Source organism: the organism of the source record quoted next, unplaced genomic scaffold (assembly GCF_019419815.1).
Source record: "Pyrus x bretschneideri cultivar Hongxiangsu unplaced genomic scaffold, Pyrus_bretschneideri_v1 Contig20, whole genome shotgun sequence".
Classification (NCBI taxonomy): Eukaryota; Viridiplantae; Streptophyta; class Magnoliopsida; order Rosales; family Rosaceae; genus Pyrus; species Pyrus x bretschneideri.
In genome coordinates, this window is record NW_025999502.1 from 852,664 (window position 1) to 868,231 (window position 15,568).

The following is a 15,568-nucleotide window of genomic DNA, read 5'->3' on the forward strand; positions in this document are numbered from 1 at the left end:
ACGCATTGATGTTATACTTAATGAAAGTATAAATAAACTTTAAGCGTTAGTGAATCTTATCGTTTTGATGACTTGGAATAAATATATTAATTATTTATATATTTTAAGTGTTAATTAGACTATGTTTCAATTAGTATGTGATGATATTTAATAATAAAATTACTTTTATGTTTTTTTATTACGTATTTTATTTTTATTCAAGTTAAAATGTTATAAGAGATAAAAAAAAAAAAAAAAAAGCTGGTTACTTTTTGTCTTTGGGTTAAACATTAGGCGGGAAATGGATGGATATAGGTTGCAAAATTTCCCAAATATTAGGTGGGAAATGGATGAAACTCTTGAAATATTAGGCGGGAAATTAATTATTATAATTTTTTTTATGTTTTTGGTATTTTTAAATTACTTGATATTTTTATTTTTAATGTGTTTTATGATTTTTAATCTCAATCTTTGCCTATAATATATTATAAAAATAAATAAATAAAAAAAACTTAAATTTTAAAATTTATATAAAATAATAATAGAATAATAATTAATAAACAATATATACATATTCATTATATCTATTGCATTTTATAGTAAGTTTTTTTTTAGTAGTTTAAAAAAATTAAAATCATCAAAATAGCATTTTTCTTATCGTGTCGTAACAGGTTACCCGCGTGTCACATTCGTGTAAACCTGTTAAGGACCCGTTATTAACGGGTTATTATCGTGTGACCCAATAATGACCCGATTAGTTATCGTGTTGACCCGAAATCCGTTATTTTCGTGTCGTGTTAACGGGTCGTGTAATAAATTGCCAGGTCTACTTATATTTGAAGTGAGTGTAATCAATATTAGTCATCTATGGTTGATATCAAACTCATTCTTGCAGTCCAATCTTCCATCACATTGTTAATTAATTTTCTATGTATGTATACTATCTACTTTGTAAATCCTCTCTTAAATCAAGGTATAAAAATTACTTTTAAGTTAAAGACGAGTGTACGTAATATTCTGGACATATTCAGAAAATCGATCTATGTAGTTTTATTATCCTACTAAAATTATCATATGGAGAATAATAAACATTACATAACGTGCTTCCGATACACACACAAGTTTTTTCAAGACATGTGATTTATCATGTTCCAAACATAATTCCAATAGTTTACTTATTCTTATGGTACATCTTTCTCTCATATTCTTCCATCATACTATTTTTTTTTATCTGATTCCATCATACGTTCGATTAATCGATATGTAAACGAAATTGTTACTCTTCTTTTGTCCATATTATATTTCTTTGGATATTTATTACGAAGTCACTTTGTGGACAGGGGATTGCGAAGCCACTTTATTGCAAGGATATTCTTTTTTGTCAATGTTGCAAAGATATTAATAAATAATTTTCATTACTTACTACAACAGTTTAGCAATATTTTTCTTTACTTGCATGTAAGTGAGAAGTTTTATATTTAAATTTCGTAATGACAAGTTTGGTACAATGTTCTCCAATACAATTTTTAAAAAATTCACAATTAGTTTTTCTTTTTCTTTACCAAATAATTTAATTTGATGGTACGGATTTTGTATTCAATTCCATTACCACAACATTACCGTAAACATATAATTATATATATATATATATATATATTTATAATATTTGTTTGATTCAATCCCCCGACCTAACTAATGACAGAAGAAAAAAAAAAAAAAAAAAAAAAGGAAAGAAAAGAAATCCCTTCAGTAACTCAGGTTCTCTCTCTCTGAACACTTTCCCATTCCACCGTCGACTCCACACTCTGTTAATTGATTTTTTTCATAAGGTTAATTGGGTTTATGAACCTTTTTGTAATATGGAAGGAGTAGGTGCGATCTGGATGTTGTAAGTAAAAAATAATTTGGTTCACCGTTGCCAAGCGCCATAAACATGTCTTCAAACAAGATGATGTTGTCAGTTACCAAGCCATAACTATGTTTAACATGCTATAAATATATATGTTTAAAAAAGTAGCAATTAACATTACCATACCATACCAATCGAATTATTTGCAATACCAAAATTCGGTATACCGAAAGTTTGGCACAGTAATAGTAATAGATTTTGCCAAACTGAAAATTTAGTACGGGTTACCGTACCAAACTCGCATACATCTTCAGGTTAGCATAATTGACAAGTATAGTCCGCAGAGGAAAGCAACTCTTGGCCATCCAATGCATGCAGGTGGTCTCTTTTGGCTTGATATGAAGCTACCATCAAGAAATACTGATTTCAGAATTATACAAGAACATGCTAATTTGTTATGTCCCAACTTCTCCATTGCTTCTCAATAAAATCCCACTACACCTTGAACAAATCAGCAACACCAACAAGATTAACAACAATGCCAATGGCATCACCATCAGAAGAACTTCCCAAACCAGGAGCAGCTGTAGTAAAGAGATTACTACAGGTCTAACAAATCAAGCAAACAAATCTGCCATTAGGACGTGATTTGCTGCATTGCACGATTCACTCAGTGTCTGCCCTTACTGTTGTATTGTATTCTAATACTTGCCTTCTATGGCTTTACAAAGTCAACTGATGTAATATGTATATATATACAATCTGTGATAATGCAAATAATCAAGTAAATTAATCACAAATTATTCTCACATATTCTCTGCTCTTTTGTGTTCATACTTTTCTTTTCCAATCTCAAATTCTATATGGTATCAGCCTTCTCCACAAGCTAGCGCTTTATTCGATCCTCTATGGCTTCTGCTACCTCAATTTCCCATACCTTCTCTTATTCATCTTCCTCTACCATGATTGCCCCTACCATCTCCTTTCCCACCACTTTCAACATCTCTCATACAATCAACACTCCCATGGACCGCAACAATTATCTTAGTTGGCAATCTCAATTTCAGGATATTCTTAAAATTCATGGCATGGAAGATGTCGTGACTATCAATTGTAAACCACCGAAGAAGCTTGAAGATGGCTATGTCAATCCCCATTATTCTAGGGACAAACTCGTTCTTAGTTGGATCAAGGCTACTTACATATCCTCTATCCAAACTATTCTAATCCCTTGCACCTATGCTTATGATGCTTGGACTATCTTGGAAAAGCGTCTGTCATCCCACTTCATTCCTCTCACCCACACGATTATTTGCACATGATGGTGATCCAATTTCTGACCCAGAGACATATCGTAGTATGGTTGGTGGGCTCCAATATCTTAGTTTCTCATGCCCCAACATTACCTATGTTGTCAATCAAGTTTGTCAACACATGCACAATCCGAAAACCACTCATCTTCAAGAAGTCAAGCGCGTTTATTGCTATATCAAGGGCACCGTTGCGCATGGTCTCCTCTTCTATTCCTCAATGGACTTCTCTCTTCGTGGATTCTCTGATGCTGATTGGATTGGTTCTGTTAATGATCGTCGATCCACTAGTGGTGCGTGCATTTTCCTTGGCCCGAACCTTCTGACTTGGATTGCTAAAAAACAATCCATGATGTCTCGCTCAAGCTTTGAAGCTAAACATCGCGCTCTTGCCACCACAGCAGCTGAACTATGGTGGTTTTGTTATTTGTTTTGTGAGATTGGTCTTCCTCTTTATACTCCACCATGCATTTATGTCGATAATGTCTTCGCTCTTCAAATGGCTGCAATCTTCCATCCCCGCACTCGGCACATAGAAATTGACTACCATTTTGTTCGTGAGTTAATTGCTCACAAGGTCCTTGCCACTTGGCATATTCCTTCACAACATCAAATTGCCGATGTCTTCACCTAAGGACTATCTCGCAAACGATTCTCCTTATTTCCAAGCTCAATCTTCACTTTGTTCCGTTTCGCTTGAGGGGGGATAAAGAGATTACTACAGGTCTAGCAAATCAAGCAAACAAATCTACCATTAGGACGTGATTTGTTGCGCTGCACGATTCACTCAGTCTCTGTCTTTACTGTTGTATTGTATTCTAATACTTTCCTTCTATGGCTTTACAAAGTCAACTGATGTAATATGTATATATATACAAGGAAAAATTAGTTTCCCATCCTTCTTTTTGCTACTCCATTGATTAAAACTTTATTCCTTTTCAATTTTTTTTATCAAGGTCCTTATGTATTAATAAACATCATTAATTATTTTAATAATAAAATATTTTTTATTTCTAAATATATTCATTTAGTGTTAGAAATGTTACATTTGATATATTTAATATTTATGGCTAAATTGTTTATATATTTTTATTTTTATTTTGTACCCATTTTTAATTTGCAACCCTTTATTAATTTGTCCCAATTTTCTTTTCACTTTTAATTTGTACTCATATATTAATTTCTTTTTGTGCCCATATTTTTTAAGTTTTATTTGTATTTGTACCCATATTTTTAAAGTTATTTGTACCCATTTTTAATTTTACTAAATGTACCCATGCTAATTATATGTATTTATTTTAGGGAGTTTTAACAAAAAGCTCACGGTATTGTCCACTTTAACAAAAAACCACATTTTTACACTAAAAATTCAATCACGGTACTTTTCACTTTACCCTTTATTTTGTCCTTATCATTAAAACTCAAAGTTTTCAAGCCATTTTCATTAGTTTTCCTTTTATTTTATGTTTAAAATATATTAGTAGTTATTTTTTAAAATATGTTAATAATTATGTGGGTATATTATTTTCTTTGCTATAATTTTGTGAAGAACAATATTATTCTAATTGTTGTAGGCCTATTTGATTGCACGATCTAGGGGTTTAGAGAGAGAAAGGGCCAGCGGTATTGAGGGAGAAGAGAGAGTGATTTAATTATGAGGTGTGTTTGATTTACTCCATTGTGCCTTTATTTATAGTAGTAGGATAGGTAAAAACCTTTCCCTTTAGGATTATAACATTTAATAGGTAATCTACTCCTAATAGGAATATAAGATACATTTCCAGATTCCTTAGGATTTACACATTCATATTCTAAATATGACTGCAACACTCCCCCTTGAGTGTGTAAATACTCAACAAACCATCACATCAGATCTTCAGCAGATAAGGTAAAGTAGTTGATGAAGTCATCGGCATAACGAGTGATAACAAGTCTCAAATTTAAGTGAAGTATGCATTTGTAGTAAAACTCACAAAATCTTGCTATAGTAAAACCCAAGGCATAGGGAAAACCCATAGACTAAGAAGAAAAGTGAGAAGTATGCATAATGTCTACAACAAACGTCAAACAGGATGAAAGTAGTGAACTCAACGGAGTATGATCATCCCAGGATGGGTGCCTCATTAGGTAGCAAAAACCCAGTGGGAAAAATGCTCATAATCATAGGAAAAAGAGTACATTAAGATCATGTGAGTATGCTTCTAGATACTCCCCCTGAGTTAGACATAACTTCTAAATAAGAGAATTATATGCGATTCAACTTAGATAATTTACGCATACCGATTCCTTGGACTAGCTTCTGAAATGTAAATTTGGGTAACGACTTGGTGAATAGATCGGCCAGGTTGTCTTGGGAACAGATTTGCTTGACTTCAATGTTCTGATGCTGCTGCTGCTGGTGTGAGTAAAAGAACTTCGGCGCTATGTGCTTGGTGTTGTCTCCCTTGATGTATCCCTTCTTCAATTGCTCGATATATGCTGCATTATCTTTAAAGATCGTCATAGGAAGGTCAATGACTGATGTAAGACCACTAGTACTTCGAATATGTTCCATAACTTCTCTCAGCCAAAAGCACTCACGTGATACTTCATGCAAGGTGAGAATCTCAACATGGTTCGACGAAGTCGCAACTAGCGTTTGCTTGGTAGACCTCCAAGATATAGCGGTGTCTCCAACAATAAAGACATAACCCGTTTGAGAACGTGCCCTATGTGGGTCAAACAGATATCTAGCATCTGTGTAACCAACAAGGGGAGAATTAACCCCATAACCATAGGGGGTGGCAACACTCGGAGATTCGTGGGTATAGAACAAGCCCAAATTCATTGTACGCTTGAGGTAGCGGGAAATATCTTTAACACCATTCCAATGCCTGCGTGTGGGCACATTGCTGTATATAGCCAATAGATTCACAACGAAGGATATGTCAGGTCTAGTGCACTGATCCAAGTACAATAAAGCCCCAATTGCACTTAGGTAAGGAACATCGGGTTCCAAAATCTCATCCTCATCTTCATTTGGACGGAAAGGATCTTGTTTAGCATCTAAAGTCCGAACGACCATAGGTATACTCGAAGGCTTTGCTTTATCCTCATTAAAACGACACAGCACATTTGGGGTGTAGTTTGATTGATGTACTAGGATTCCATTCGAACCATGCTCAATCTCCAAGCCGAGACAATATTGAGTTTTCCCAAGATCTTTCATGTCAAATTCCGATTTCAACTGTGCAACACTTTCTTCAAGCTCTGTAGGAGTCCGGATAAAGTTCATGTCATCAACATGAATTGCAACGATTGCAAATCCGAAATGTGACTTCTTTATGAACACGCATGGGCATAATTCGTTGTTCACATAACCCTGACTTGTCAAATATTCACTCAGACGGTTATACCACATCCGCCCGGATTGTTTCAATCTGTAAAGTGACCTCCTCAACCTAATTGAGAGAGTGTTCCGTGGTCTAGAACTATTCAAACCAATCAATGGAAGTCCTTTTGGAACTTTCATGTATATTTCTGCATCTAGATCCCCATAGAGATACGCAGTTACTACGTCTATAAGCTGCATATTCAGTTTTTCGGAAACTACCAAACTGATTAGGTAGTAGAATGAGAATCACGTGGAAGTCTATACTCCACCAACCAAAAAGCAAAAGCTTATAGACATAGTAACTGCGTATCTCTATGGTGATCTAGATACGGAAATATACATGAAAGTTCCAGAAGGACTTCCATTAACTGGTTCCAGCACAACGTTGACTTTGGTAAAGGAAATAGACGTCACGTGGAAGTCTATACTCCACCAACTAAAAACCAAAAGCTTGCGCTAAACCCTAAAAGCAAACTTCCTTTCCACCTATCAAATTTGAAAACGAAAAATTCTGGTGACCAACCATACAGAACTCAGGCAGCAGAAGTACCAACTGTATGAGGTGGTGGTCAACCCAACCAAAGAGTTGGAAGAAGCAAAGAAGTGTGGATTGTTGGGCAAAGATAATGAACAAAACAAGTATCATCGGTGAAGGCTAACGGAGCTCAGCCTCGCTGACAACCATGAATATTCTAGTTTGGAACTGCCGAAGGCTTATGAACCCTCAAAAAGTTCAGGCATTGCAGGATATTATTCGACAAAATGATCCCAAATTGGTTTTCTTGTGTGAAACCAAATGTAAGGTGAAGATACTAAATGGTTTGAAGGTGAAGTTGGGTTTTCGAAGAGTGTTTGAGGTAAATTCGAATGGGCAATCAGGCGGCCTTAGGTTATTCTGGATAGGTGACATCAATATAAGAATCCTTTCTTGCTTAGAGAAATACATTGATTATGAAATTGGGGCAATTGGAGATGCATTTCATTGGCGTTTCACGGGTTTTTACGAGCACCCGGTAACCGATGAACGCCAAAACTCATGGGATCTTATGAGACAATTGGCTGCAAATTGTTTTCTTCCATGGTTGTTAGGAAGAGATTTTAATGAATTGCTTGGTATTCACGAGCAAGAAGGGGACCTGTTCGACCAATAAGGTTGGAAAGATGATCGAACCCATTGATGAATATGATGGAGGGATATGGAGGAAACGGTTGATGTGGAATTGGGGTTAAAAATGGTAGGCTCAAAAGGAAAATAGGCCAGGATAGTGATGATGGCAGGAGGAAAATAACCGGACAGAAACAAGGAAGATAAGCAAGCAAACAACAACAAGAAAAAGAAAAGAAAAAAACTGATGAGAACCATGGGATTGCCACCGACCCTAGCCACATCTAAAACTGATAGCAACATGAATCTTCAAAAACTGGATACATTCACACAAAGGTGAGAAAGTGACGTAGGAATACAAAAACTGCTTGATGATGCAAAAAGTTTAGAAACGTCCCTAGTCATTTAGAGGGTCTTTCCTGATCAATGAGTATTTATTATTGCTTGTCTTTTCATTTGCTTGAAAGAAGTCTTCCAAACCCAACAATGAAAATCAACGTCATCAAATCTTTTGCTCCAAGTGCACTATTCGGGACAAAGTTTGTCAATTGGTAATAGATGGAGGTAGTTGTGAAAACTTCATTGCGAGTAAGGTCGTGGAGCACTTTCACCTTCAAACTGAGAAAAATTCGCACCCATATTCATTTGGGTGAATTAAGAAAGGCCCGACGGAAACGGTGATTGAAACTTGTAAGGTTCCCATCTCCATTGGGAAGTTTTACAAGGGGGAAGTTGTTTGTGATGTAGTAGACATGGATGTGACTCATGTATCGCTTAGACCATGGCTTTGGGATAGAGATGTCATGCACAAGAGTCTCAACAATGTATATAAGTTCACTTGGGGATCGCATCGCATCATTATGTTCCCTAATGAAAAATCAACTGATGCTGCCATAAAAGTTGATAATCCAAATAAGTTCCTTACCTTGATCACATCCGAGCGCGATGTTACAGCCGAAGAAAAGACACTAAAGTAATTTGTGCTTTGGTCATGAAAGACCTCATAACTGCACAATACCAAAAGTTGCAGATTCTGGACAAGGTTCAATCAATCCTACGAGACTTTGAGGATTTGGTGAGTGATGATATTCCGAATGAGTTACCTTCCATGCGGAATATACAACATCACATCGACTTCATTCCTAGGGCAAGCTTGCCAAATCTGCCACACTACAGGATGAGTCCAAAAGAAAGTGAGATTCTACGGGAGAAAATTGAGGAGTTGTTAGAAAAGGGTTTCATTCATGAAAGCCTTAGTCCATGTACAGTGCCAATTTTTCTTATGCCCAAGAAAGACAAGACATGGAGAATGTGTGTTAATAGCCGAGCCATCAACAAGATCACTATCAAATATCATTTTACCATTCCCCGATTGGACGACATGTTGGATGAGTTAATCGGCTCCATAATATTTTCTAAGATTGATTTGCGAAGCAGGTATCATCAAATTCGAATCTGCCCGGGAGACGAATTGAAGACCGTATTCAAGAGTAAAGATGGCTTATATGAATGGTTGGTGATGCCGTTCGGTCTTTCCAATGCTCTTAGCATATTCATGCAACTAATAAACCAGGTGCTTCATCCTTTTATCGGATTATTTGTTGTTGTATACTTGATTATATTTTGATTTATAGCAAATCTAAGCAAGACCATTTAGAGCATTTGAGAAAAGTACTTGATGTGATATATAATAGCACTCAAATTAAACCCTCTTGTTGACAATTGTAGTAAAGATGTAAGTAGGGATCATTCTAGGCCAGGGATTAGGAGGGGTTGCTAATCTACTTAAAACTGACTCAAAAACACAAAACTAGTCTTAAAAACACTTGACTTATATGACTCAAAACAAACTAAAGAGACTCAAAACAGCACAAAACAATAAAAAAGACTCGAACTAGACACTAGGACTTACTTTGGACGAATTCTAACTTTAACTTGACTCAAAACACTTAAAAACACAAATTGGACAGATTCTAGCTATTTTGACACAACAAAGTAAAAGGGATTGGGTTTTTGATGAATTAGAAGTAAAAACAAGTAAATTGCAGAAACTAAGTAAAGGAATACGGATTTGGGTGAATTGATGGGTGATTAGCTAGCTGGAGGGTCCTTTTCCACACATGACACACTTGCATACAAATTGATTTCCAGTTGCTTTCTCAATAAACCATGAACCTCAACACCCCCGATTAACCGTGACATCACTAATTAACGCTCAGATTTTCCTTAAGTCATTGAATTGGATGGAATACGCATTGGCAACCAAATTATTCTTCAAAAGCATTGACAAGGCATTCGTAATTATGACATCATGATACTCATGCCAGGAATTTAACTTAACACGATCGTGACCAACGACCTTCATTACTTGTGAATATAAGTTCATAACGATTATGTGAAACTCCCTTATATTCTAGCATCAAATTCATACATGCAAACTAAGTGTGCACCCTTAATCAACATACAAGAATAAGTTCTTAATCCAACAGTTAAGCAAATTGCATTCACGATTTATGAAATCACAACTGGAGTTAATCAATTCATATTGCAAATATAATCATGGTTTCAAAGTCTCCTCTAGCCAAAACGAGTTTAGCCTCTCATGTTTACAGCTAAACAAAGCAAACTTAAATTAACATTGAAAACAAAGATTGAATACACCTAGAAACGCTCCAACAATCCAACGATCTTGAATGGCAAGCACGGCTCCAAGGGGTCTTCTCTTATTCTTCTTTGATGTGGCATAAGGGTGAATGGGTGTGAAATTGGGTTGTGGTGGATGGATGGTAGGTGGTGCGGATGTGGGTGTATGGAAGGGAAGAATGAAATGGTCCAGCTATGTGTTAGAGAGAATAGATGAATGGTTGTTGAATGGCATAGGGATTTGCGGCAGGAATATATATTAAGAAGGAAGAAACCCTAATTAATTTTAGGAAAAGATTTGGACTCCAAATCCTTAAGGGAAAAGGGTAGTTAAAATCAAAATCCTAGGGGAAAAGAATAGGAAAGTTGCGGCAAGGAATTGGAAAGGGGAAAGGGGACACCTCGCACGGCAAGGGAAAGGGAAAAGGGTAAGGTGGTGCGGCATCCCTCTTTGATTGGGATTAGGGCTTCTAGAACTTATATTTAAGTGTCCTAAATTAATTAGGAACCCCCTTGATAGCTGGAACATAAGTAGGAAAAGATTAGGATTGACTAAGTCAAAATAAGGAAGTTTGACTCATGTTTCCTTCTTTGTGGCTAATTCATTTTCTTCCAAGTCTTGAATTAATTTCTTCCATCTCTTTAGCAAATTCCTAGCCTCCTTTGGTCTTCAATTTCGTCCATCCGCCTTGCTCCAAGCATGTGCTATCCATTCCAAGCCCAAAACTGCTCCAAATTGCTCCAAATTGCATTTCCTTACTACTTTAACCATTTGGACCTACAAACACATGAAAATAGCTTAAAATACTAAAATAACTAAGAACTAACAACATAAATGCAAGGAATAACCTAAATAAGTCGCATAAATATGCTCCTATCAAATTCCCCCACACTTAGCTTTTGCTAGTCCTCGAGCAAAACAAAACACACTCTAGACGTTCCAACATTTGTCTCAGGGGTTTCCAATGAACATGACATATTAAAGATCACTACTCCCACAGATTTTAGCTCTCTTTATACTTGAGCAAACACTTAACCATAGTTACCACTTACTAGTTCGCATTTAATCAATTAAAACAACATTTTGAATGTAGTAACATGCCTTAGAGAATTTCCTCAATTCCTCACAAGATATTCTCTCTATTTTCACACAGATTTTCTGACTACACTACCTATACTAAGTATAAGTGAGAAGATTGATGTCAACATGTAGACTAATACTCACATATATTATAACAAAGAAAGCATTTTCTGGAATTATTAATGACATGTGTATGATCTCATGAATGGAATGCTACTACTTAGAACGAAAACCAGGGATTCCATATGCTCATACCAATTTCAAACTCCACATATTGAACACATAACATCAAGATAGAAGGCTAAGGGTTGCAACGGGGCTAGGGTATTGGCTAACAAAGAAAGGTAAGGATAAACAAGGGTTCTTAAAGCAATAGGAAGCAAAGTAATGAAATAAACACTTAGAATTCACTTTTGATGGCAGAAACTAACTTAAACACAAGGGGAAAGTTCATGTAACACTTAGGGTCAAATTCAAACTTTTTGGACCCTTTCTTCAACAACCAATACTTGTGAGTTCATTCTCACTTATTTCTCAACTTTTTTTTTTCTTCTTTTTCTTTTCTTTTTCACGTTTTTCTTCTTTTTTCAATGAAAACCCTTCCCCCACACTTGTTTTTCTGCAAAATGTTGATCAAAAGGAATTCCCTTTAAGTCATGCTTTACTATCCTTTAAGAACAAGGGTATGGATAGTCCTATTCTAGGCTAGGTAAGGATAATGTGGCTAACAAAGAAAATAGGCTAAATAAGGCTCAAAAGGGTTAAACCTACAATACATATGCAAAGGGTAAGGCTTTCCGGCTCTGGTTTAACTAAACAACTTCATCTTATTGTATGCTATGCACTCAATATCATGCTTTGAATGAAATGGGCATAAGTTCTAATATTTGGATCTATAATGATGAAATGCATTCTAAGTAACAACCAAGCAAAGAAATGATGAGATCATGCAACGACTTTAGAAAATAAGAAATCACAGATTAATACTCTCCAAACAAAGTTTAGGCTCAAGTCTCTTAGGGTTGTAGTGTTAGTTGAGTTCCTTCCTTCAAGCATGTTACAAAAACTGATTTTTTTTTTCTTTGTGATTACATGTGAATTTGTAAACAACAACTACAACTAAGCATAAACCAGAGAGCAAATCAAACTTCCATCCATGTTTGTAACTCTCTTTAACAGTCATGCAATTAAAAACCAAATCCTCATCATTGTGTTGGAAGGTACCCTAAGACACAAATAAACACACAAAAACAACTCTAAAACAAATATTTTTGGGTTTTTCAAAACTGTTTTTCCAAATTTTTTTTTTTTAAATTTTCGTATTTTCTGTCTAAGACACATTAAAACACTTCAAAACATACTAAAAACACTTAAAAACAGTGAGTAACAACATTAGAAGTGATAGGTGATAAAATCCCACGAAAATCATGCAAAACAGCTTGTTTACCACCCCCCCCAACACTTAACCAAACATTGTCCTCAATGTTTCAAACAAAGACTCACACTCAAACAATCAAATAACATAAACTAACAAATATAACTATCATGGCAAGTAAAAGCAATAAGGAGAAAGGTTTAGGAATGCAAATCTGGTTGTGGATTGTTGGAGATGCCTAGGTCTTCTTTATTCAAATGCATGCGTTGCCTCCCAAGAAGCACTTGCTTTAACGTCTTCCAGTCGAACGATACTTCCTTTTAAGCTCCATTAGAGCCCACGGCATGGAAGGGTACATGCTCCATAACATGCCCCTCAAAGTTCTCATAATAAGGCTCTATGAATAGAAGGGGATAGTGATCCTCCCTGATTGTGGTGTTGGGTTTCCTAAAGTCCATGTAAACACTCCCACCACCTTGAAATCGATTGAAAATTTGCACCAAATAAGGTAACAACCTATTATTTGAAATGGGAATTGGAATTGGGATTGAGACTTACAAACATATTGTGATGGAGGCTCAAAAGTGGCAGCACTGCCAACAATTTCACTATGGCTCATCTCAGCCAGATTGGGTGTTTTTAGGGTAGCCACTCCAATTCCCTATTCGATGGTGGTTCTTAATGCACCTTCTTGATAGGTGCTGATTGTTCCTACCCTATATCTTTATTCACATCAATGACAAAGCAAGGGTGAACATCATTAAAATTCTTATTAGATTCAGAAACATTGAATTTAATTATATCACCACCAAACTCCATTGTTAATGCTCCCTTGGCCACATCAATTTTGGTTTGGGCTGTCTTCATGAATGGTCTTCCAAGTAGGAGTGGCAATGGTGAAAAATAGGTCGAATCTTCCATTTCAAGCACATAAAAATCAGCCGGAAAGATTAAATGGTCAACCTACACCAAAACATCTTTCAAAACTCCTTTTGGATATGCATTAGAACGATCGGCTAATTGAATAATAACTCCATCATTTTTAAGCTCTCCTAAGTTCATAGATGCATAAATAAAGTAAGGCATGACATTAATGGATGCACCTAAGTCTAACATAGCATGTTCAAACCTTGTATTACCAATTACACAAAGGATAGTGAAACTACCTGGGTCTTTGCATTTAGGTGTCAGCTTTCTTTGCAACATGGCAGAGACATTTTCACTTACATGTACCACTTCTTTGTTCGAAATCATTTTCCTTGTTGTGCAAAGCTCTTTCAAGAATTTGGCATACTTTGGAACTTGTTTGATTGCATCAAGGAGAGGGATATTGACTTGCACCTTTCTAAATGTCTCAAGAATGTCCTTGTCACTTTCTTCTTTCTTTGATTGCAAAAATTTACGAGGGAAAGGCACATTTGGTGGAATAACATTAGAAACAATTGAATTTGGACTTACCTTACCTTTGTTGGACGGCTTAGGGGCATTGAGTGGTTGCGGCAAGGGTTGCTCCACCCTTGCCTTGGCCTTGCCTTTGTCCTCCTCCTCTTGCAGCAGCTTTTCATCCTCCTTTTGGCTTGATTTGGGTGGTTGTGGGGTGATTCCAACTTCCTTGCCACTTCTTAACGTGATAGCATTGGCGGTTTCAAATCCTCATCTTGGATTCACAATGGTTGAACTAGGCTGTTTTCCTTGCTTTCTAAATTAGCCCATGAATTCTGCCATTTGCCCTATTTACTTCTTCAATTCATCCAACTCCTTAGCTTGATTTTGTACTCCCTGTGTCAAAGTGGTTAATAATTGAATAACCTTATCATTATCTAAAGATGTACCTAAATTTGTTTGAACCGGAGGTGGTTGAGGTTACATTGGTGTGAATGGCCTTTGAAATATCCCAGGGGGTGGTGTATGAAATCCTCCTTGTGTTGAGGTTGTTAAGGCTCCCTCCACTTCATGTTTGGATGATCTTTCCATCCCGGATTGTAAGTGTTTGCGTATGGATCATATATGGGCTGATTTTGGCCTTGAAAGCCTATGGCATGGATAGATTCCCATCCTCCATTCTCAATCAATTGAAGGCATTGCTTATATGGGTTTCTTTACATGGTGCGCACGCCATATACACTACCTTTTTGCACTTTGGATCCATTAACAACCTGTGACATAAGAACAGTGAGATTAGCCAATTGAGATTGAATTTCAGAAATTGCACTCACCTCATTCACTTGTGATTGCTGCCGTGGGGTGTCCCTTTATCCAACTTCTTTGTATTGTTGTGCATTCAAGGCTCGGTTGGCAATTAAGGTCTTGGTATCAATTAGTGTTTTGTCAACCAAAGCTCCTCCCGCTGATGCATCTAGCATTTGTCTCTCAATTGGAATAAGTCATTTGTAGAAATATTGAATTAGAAGCTCTTCTTTCATTTGATGTTGAGGGCCTGATGCAACTAGAGTCTTGAAATGCTCATAATACACTGGAAATGACTTTCCTTGGTTTTGTTGAATGCCACTAATTTTCTTCCTCAAAAGAATGACTCTTGGGGAAGAATTTTTCTAAGAATGCTCTCTTCATGCTTTCCCAAGATGTGGCAATGCCATGTGCTAATTCATAGAGCCAATCTTTAGCCTTTTCCAAAAGAGAGAATAGAAAAGCTTTCATCTTCAAAATGTTGTCATCCACGTTGATTGGAGTCATGCTTGAACAAACCACTTCAAATTCTTTCAAATGCTTGTTTAGATCCTCCATGGACAGCCCATGGTACTTTGGAATATGATGCAGCAAGCTAGACTTCAATTCGAACTCATTGGTCTTGTCTTGAGCTGCCCTTGGATATTGAATGCATAGGGGTATGGC